This window comes from Leptonychotes weddellii, chromosome 6 (genome assembly GCF_054177405.1).
Source record: "Leptonychotes weddellii isolate Sample4059 chromosome 6, ASM5417740v2, whole genome shotgun sequence".
In the NCBI taxonomy this organism is placed as follows: domain Eukaryota; kingdom Metazoa; phylum Chordata; class Mammalia; order Carnivora; family Phocidae; genus Leptonychotes; species Leptonychotes weddellii.
The window spans coordinates 76019875-76027525 of record NC_138374.1 but is presented as its reverse complement, the minus strand read 5'-3'; positions in this window follow the sequence as shown (position 1 = coordinate 76027525).

Here is a 7651-nt window from a genome sequence, read left to right as displayed (position 1 = left end):
GGCCCGACTGTGCCGCGGATCACGGTTTATGGCAATCCCGAGCTGAGAGCCCGCGCCTCAGCTCCATCTCTGCAGCTGCCTTCCCCGCTCCGATACCTGGGAGCTCTGCCTCACTCAGGCACCCCCGGTCTTTCTGTGACCCCAAGGGTCCTGAGACCACACTGTCCCGCGAGGGTTCCACCCCCAGCTTAGCCACCGGAGTGACGTCCCTCAGCGGAGCAGACTTCTAAAATTTCTGATTTTGTGCTCTGCAGCTCTATTACTTGCCAGAATCGGCCGACGAAGACCCGTCCCTCGCCATCTATCCTCCCGAATATCGCCTCGGATTCACTTCTCCACACGTCCTACCTTCCAGAAAGTGGTCGCTTTTCTGTTCAGAGAGTTGTTGCTCTTCTTTTCTTCAATCTCCTGTTGAGTTTGTAGGTGTTCAGAATGGTTTGATCCCTATCCAGCTGAATTCCTGAGACCAGATGAAATCCAGGTTTCCTACTCCTCCACCATCTTGCTCCGCCCCCGGCCCTGTTCTTTCTGTGTTGTATCTGTGTTTGCTGGAGATCGAGGCTGGCCCTTTAAGACTAAAACCTTGACTATGTGAACCTTTGCAGAAAGAGTTAGTGCTGCTGTTGAGACCATGTAACTGTTAACTGTCATCGCCTTGGTTCGAACTCTGTGTTTCACTGTGCTCTGGACCAAATCCTCTCGGCCTGTGACTTTCCTTTCTCAGTAATGGAATGGAGGCATCATTTCCTGAATTTCATTCTTAAATTGTCATGTAAACTGCTTGTTCCTGCTTGTTACATGGAAGACCCAAAATGCCAAAATCCCAAGGCTAAGAATTTATGTCATTACATTCTCAGAATATTGCCTCTGGTGGATCCTCAGAGATACTACTACATGCCTGATGCATTTAGCTGCCACAATTTCATTTCTAATATTATTTAGCATTATCTTTGTGTTTAGAAGGATCAGCATTTCCCTAATTTGGCATGTTATCAAGAAGCTGGTTTGATTTTTAGAGTTTCATAGCTTTCCAGAAAGAAAAACACCAAACTCATAATTTTCTTGTTGTGCTTGCATAGTACTAGCATGCCTCATATTTATTTATTTCCATATTTGGTGAAGACTCCTTATTATCCCCAAATCCCTGTTCTTCCTTCTTTCACAACACAATAACCCCCCCCAGTCTTAGCTGGGCAGAGCGAAGACCACATGTCTCAGTGTCTTTGGCAGCTAGATGTGGCCATGGGGATGTGGACCCCATGACGGCCAGTGGGGCCACCTGGAAGTTGTGTGTGTAACTTCCAGGACCTGTCCTTAGAGGGAAGGGGCTTCTTCTACAAGTGCTGCTTCCTGCCCCCTGCAAGAGTGATGTAAGGGCTACAGCCCCAGCACCACCCACACCCTGTTATACAGTCCACCTTGGAGCAACCAGGCCTGTGAGCTGTCTTACCTGTCAGGGACTGACTGCCTCTAAAATTTGACTGGGAGAAAGAAAACTCTTACATTGTTTGAAGTGCTCTTATTTTGAGTTATTCTATTGCAACTTTCTGCCCCCCGCACCCCCCTAGGCAGAGGTCCTTGCTGCATTCCTCCCTGGCTGTGAGCCTCCCACCCAGCCTGCAGATTCTTCCCTCCATTGCTACTTTCTACCATAATCCTAACTAATGCATCCTGCAGTTGTTTTTTTTAAATTGGTCAGCTTACATTTCCTATTCTTCAGCAAATGGTACCCTAATTATACTATTTTTAATTTAATTGTTTTACATAAGGCTGACTCTAGTCTCTAAGTTCTAGGACAAGCACATGACTCTGGCCTGATCAGTCAGAACATTCCATCCCTTCGCTAGAATGAGTTTCACAGATGGTTACACAATCTAAACAAGAATGATTCAGATTCCCAGGTTTTTTGCAGAACCTTTTGGGAGAGAAAGGCTCTCTTTCCTTTATAACTGCTCAGCTTTGAGAATGTGAATCTGGACCTAACACCCACTCGCAGAGCAAAGGGGAGTCACAATGATAATGAAGTTGACAGAGAAGAAACCCAGCGAAAACAGGGATAGCATAGAGAGAGACAGGTTATACTATCACAAAAGCCTCTGGCTCTGGATACACTCAGGCCGGAAACTAAATACTCCTTCACTTCAAGTCCTTGAAGACTTGTATATTTTCCTGTTCAACCATTTTCCGCACTTCTAAGCTAGTGGGATTTGCCATTTGTAAATGAAAAATTCTCAAGTAATACTTTCCTTATTTATTAGACAGTCACAAAAGCTATAACACGTATTATTTTATTTTAATTTCTACAACAACCCCATGACTTTGTGAGTGTGTCAGTCTTATTAAATTTTGTACTTCCTACAGCATCCAGCACAGTATTCTGATGAGAGCAGCTGTTTAACAAGTGTTTATAAAATTAAACTGAGATAAAATACCAGAATTGACTATAATCTGACATCTCAGTAATTTAACTCAAACAAGACAAAACTTATACAACAAAATGCCTGTTGTCTTCAAAATCTTTCAATGAATCAGGCTTCCATTGCTCAGTACCTTTTGAGAGTTGCTGGTTTGAAATTGTCTTTAGAGTCAGTGCCATTTTGGTATCATACTTCTAACTGATAAATTTTGTTCTATGAAACATGTTGTAATTTCTGGAAACAGCCGAAATGCATTTGGAATTAGGTCTGTTATGGAGTGAGAGAGGCTGAAGGATGTGGGTGGTAGTTGTGGAAGTGAGAGAACAGCTTCTAACTGTTGGGAGTACCAGCCATACATAGGTCTTCTGCAAAACACTGTGTAGTCAGGTCTGCAAAACAGCGCTGGGGTGGGTGGAGTGCATGCTTTGTCCCAATGGCACTAAGTACTGGACATGGGTTTCCTTATTTAATTCTTCTGTGAACTTGCATGAAATATATTACTATTCCAATTTATAGCTGAGAAATTAATGAATTGCTTGAGGCATGTCAAATCAGTGAGGGATATCCATTAAGGGTCAACTCAAATGGCCTAGCATAAATCAAGGTTTCTTAGAGAAGACTTCCAAGCAGAGTCTGCAGAATGCACCCATTCATTGAGCCCTCTGCTAAATTCAACTCACTGCTGCACACACCCTCACTTCCTGTTAAAAAACAATATTATTTCTGCCTGAGGATACCCAGTGCTCCCAGGGCTCTTACTGTCTGATGAAGATAGGGACTTAGGCATAGCTGGATGGACCATGGAAAGTTCTCCCTGAGGGGTTCCTCACCCTGGTGCAACTTGACACATTGATTGAGATTATGGAAGGAAAACATCTGGCTAATCCTGTGGCGATAAAAGCTTTCTGTTTAGAAGAAACAACCTTTCTGGGAAAATGGGAGTAGTCAAAGCCCAGACGTCAATAAGGTAGGGAATCTCTGCTGGCAGCGTTATGGGCTGGCGACTGTGCCACGGGCCAGCTCATCCAGCTCCGACTGCTGAGCTAACGCGTGCTCCACATGCAGTGGGAGAGAGGGCGAGAGGGGCACCCGCGTCATTCAGCTCATCAGTGATTTGACTTTTTCTCAGTAGGTAGATAGCACTGAGGTGACTACATTGTTTGAATAATTTGTCTTTGTTTTGTTTTTGGCTCATGATTTCACAGTCTTCATTATTCTAATTTTACTTGGCTATGTATAGAACTTTCTTAGGTGTGTCCACAATGGTAAGAGATTCAGCTTTCCTTTGAAAATGCCCTGCACAAGAGAGAGTGCCAGAGTGTATACCGTCCAGGACTCTCAATTTCTTGTGTCTTTCAAAGAAAGTCTCCCGTGAATCAGCTGAGACAATGAGCAAGTATCTCGCGGTTATCGTGTGCGTCGATGGTGATAATCAGTGGCCAGAACATCCCAGGGTAACAAAAAGACACAGGGTTCTCTGATAGTATCATATTTTCTTTATTTGCTTTTCTGAAATTAATCCAGAGACTGGAATAGAGGCAATAAGTCAGGAGGCCTGATGGATACACACACTGTTGTCTGCAAACAGAGGTGGATGCTGTTCTTTAAAAGGACGCCTAGCACGTTCGGCAGGAGGCTTTCATTTCACCTGCTGCTTCTGTACCACTCGATGAAATCATGTTCCGGTGGTGACTTGAGAGCACAGCTCTGTCACTCTCTGTAACCCCAGGTGTCTGCCTGGTCAAGACGTGGCTGGAAATTTCCGGTGATTGCAGCACGTAAAGAGAACTCTGCTGTGCTGCTATTAAGAAAAGGATGTCAGGCTGCCTCTGCCTTTCAGTGTGGACCATAGAAAAGAGGTCCCGGGCACAGCGAGGGGAGGGTCTAGAGCAGATAGCTGGGGGCCAGGGGAGGTCAGGTGGGATGTGCTAACAGGCACAAATGCTCTTGACCTTTGGCAAGGTATTCAATCTCTTCCTGCCTCAGTCTTTATTTGTAAACTTAGGATATAGTAACACTAATATCATAGAATTGTCAGGAAGATTAAATGATCTGAGACAGTATTTCTACAGTGTCTCTCTGTGCAGTCACCATATCAGCAAGCGCATGTTAGCTGGGATGATAAGGAGATGGTGGAGAATCTCGTTACTGAGTACAGACATGGGAGGGGATGGGTTTTTTGAAGGCCAATTGCCTAACAGAAATTTATAATATTCCTCCTTTAAAATGTAGTAACTATAGAAATACTATTTATTCACTTTTCGCTCTGTGAAGCAGTCAGTCATGCATTATCCCATTTACAGTTGAGGGATATGGGACACACAAAGGAAAATGTGGCTTCCATTGCTCACAAAGCTGGTTAGTGGTGGGGTCAGAATGTTGTCTGACACGAAGTGACTGTGAGCATGATTTACAAAGGACTCAAGACGACATGAGATGGGCTTGCTTCTTGCCTTTTGGGGGTGGGCTTGGAGTGACAGGGGAAACACAGGGTCTGTTGGGAAAGAAAAGCTAGGGTGAGGCTCCAAGTCGGGGACCCTTGGAGCCTGGGAAATGCAGAGTCTGTACACCTGGGGCAAGGGAAGGGGTGAGAGGACAGTCACCTGCCGGGTCCTGCTCATCCTGACTGTGGACCTGTCACTTCCAAGAAGCCTCTCTGATCCTTCAGACCTGGTTTGGCTGCTGCCTCCTTCCACAGCAGCCCAGCCTCCTTGCAACATTTCCACGTGTATTTTGGGTCTCCCCGATCAATTTTCAGTGCTGAGAAAGCCGGTGTTTTCCTAACTGTCCTCCAGGCTGGGCACCGTGCCTGGCCCACAGCAGGGGCTCGTGCATGGGGTTGCTGACTGAACGAGAGGGAGGCGGGGGCTGCCAGAATTGCTCTGGGGTCCAGGTCTTCTGTGGCCTTTTGGGGCTTCTAACTCAGCTTGATCACAGAGCAAGAGGTTCTACTACTGAAGAGCTGGAATTGCCATGGGTGAGCCAGAGAGGAGGGGAAGTGGTAGATTTCTTTCACCACCTAGAAAATATCATCGGGGGCTTCAGATTTCAGGCTAGAAGATGGGTAACAATGGTCAGAAGTCTAGACATGGAGCTTCACCCCAAGTTCCCCCAGCTGAGATGCAGGAATGTTTGGAAGCACTCCGCTGTACCTTCAGAGCAGAGCAGAGTGGAGCAGGAAGGAATTGCAGGGAAAGCTTTCTGGGCTGGACGAGAAGCATCACACGCCAGGTGAACGCTTCTGCAGGTGGGACCTGCCCGTCCCTGAGATGAAGCAGGTGCTTTGACGTCTCCACGGCTCCAATTCCAGGTCCACACGGAACCACTGAGTAGCCGGCCCTGCTTTCCCCTCGGGTGCCGATGCAAGTTTGTTGCTTTGTTTTATATTCCACCCCACAGCAAAGACCAGATTTGGAGAACTGGCTTTCTCTCTGAAGGTTTCCCAGAACAACACTGTTCACAACTCACCCCACTATTCTCCTTTACTAGATCTTGCCCTCCCTCTTTCCATAATATACTCCATTTTCTTTTCCCGACATCATCAATTCAATTTATACCGTTCTTTTTGATCTTTGTTTGTACTGTTGTGTAACTTGTCCTTATGTTCTTTGAACTGTTCCTTTTGTTATTTTCATTGCTTGATGTTATATTTCAAGTTCCTTAGGGGCATTTTAGTTCTGCCTGTCCTTTCCCACTTCTTCAAATACCCTTTAGATCTGAGTGCAATATTTGTGCATAGGAAACATTCTAGAAATATGTATTAAATAAGGAATTCAGTGCTTGCTATCATCTGTGTCAGTGATACCCATCTCTTCTTGTAAGAGCCCACAGGGAAACTGAGGTAGATGTAAATGGGAGAGGCTCCTTGCAGCTGGAGGTTAGCAGCCTGGGGCCCTGGGCCCAGTAGCTCCATCCAGCTGCCCTGAGTGTGAGGGCATCCAGATCTCATCTTGGCCCGAATTCATGCACAGCACCCTTCATGCAGGTGCTTGAGAAGCTCTGATTGACGTGAACTGTCAAATAAAAATGGTGCCGAACTGAGTCGAACAGGCAAGGAAGACTTTTTTTCAGGACTGCTGCTGTAGGGGAGAGAGATTGAACTCAGCTCCACTGAGACCAAAAGTAAGAGAGATTTTAAGCACTGGGGTGAGCCAGCGGGCAGTTCCAGAGGACGTCAAGGGCGACTGGTCAGAGCGATTAGGCCGTCAGTGTTTGCTTGGACCTGCACAACTCCGTTTCTCCCCTTCCATCATCACATGGCCTCTCTTCTCCCTGTGTGTCTCTTCCATGGACATTTGTCATTGGGTTTGGGGTGTACCTGGGAAATCCAGGATAATCTCATCTCTAAATCCTTAAATTAATAACATATGCAAAGGCCTTCCAAATAAAGTCTCATTCACAGGTGCTGGGGATTAAGACTTCATCATCTCTTGGGACACAATTTAATCCATAACATCCCTTGATGTAGATAGATAGATAAATAGATAGATAGATACATAGATCTCTTCTACTGGCTCTATTTCTCTGCTGAACACTGACTGACACACCCTCCCTGGATTTTCATCTGTATAAGGATGGAATGGGTAGACAGAAAGGTGAGCTTCAAGGTCCATCTTAAATAAATAATTTTTAAAATACCTTGTAATTAAAGAGAACACAGGATTCCCAATTTTTTAATTATTGCTTTAAAAGACTCCTACAGGGGCACCAGGTGGCTCAGTTGGTTAAGCATCTGCCTTCGGCTCAGATCATGATCACAGGGCCCTGGGATCAAGTCCGGCATCGGGCTCCCTGCTCAGTGGGGAGTCTGCTTCTCATTCTCCCTCTGCCCCTGTTTGTGCTCTCTCTCTTTCTCAAATAAATTAATAAAATCTTTAAAAAAAACAAAAGATTCCTACAATAGGCTTCACATGGAAGACCATTAGTAATAGTGAGGATGCTGCTTTTATTTCCTTCAAAAATTAAAAAAGCAGAGGTGTCTCTGCACACAACACTACAGCATTGGTTACAACAGAGTTTCTAGAGTTACCCCTTTACTTTGCTTTTCTATGCAAATCATGCAGAGAAAGATACATTTTCCTTGTCTCTTCGGTTAAATACTGTCATGCTCTCTAGGGAGAGAGATTTAACAAAAATCAGAACTCATTTAGAAAATACTCCTCAACACTTTCATAAGAAAATAACAAGTTAGTCAAATTTCTCTCCCTCCTGATGTGACTAAATATTCCTGATGG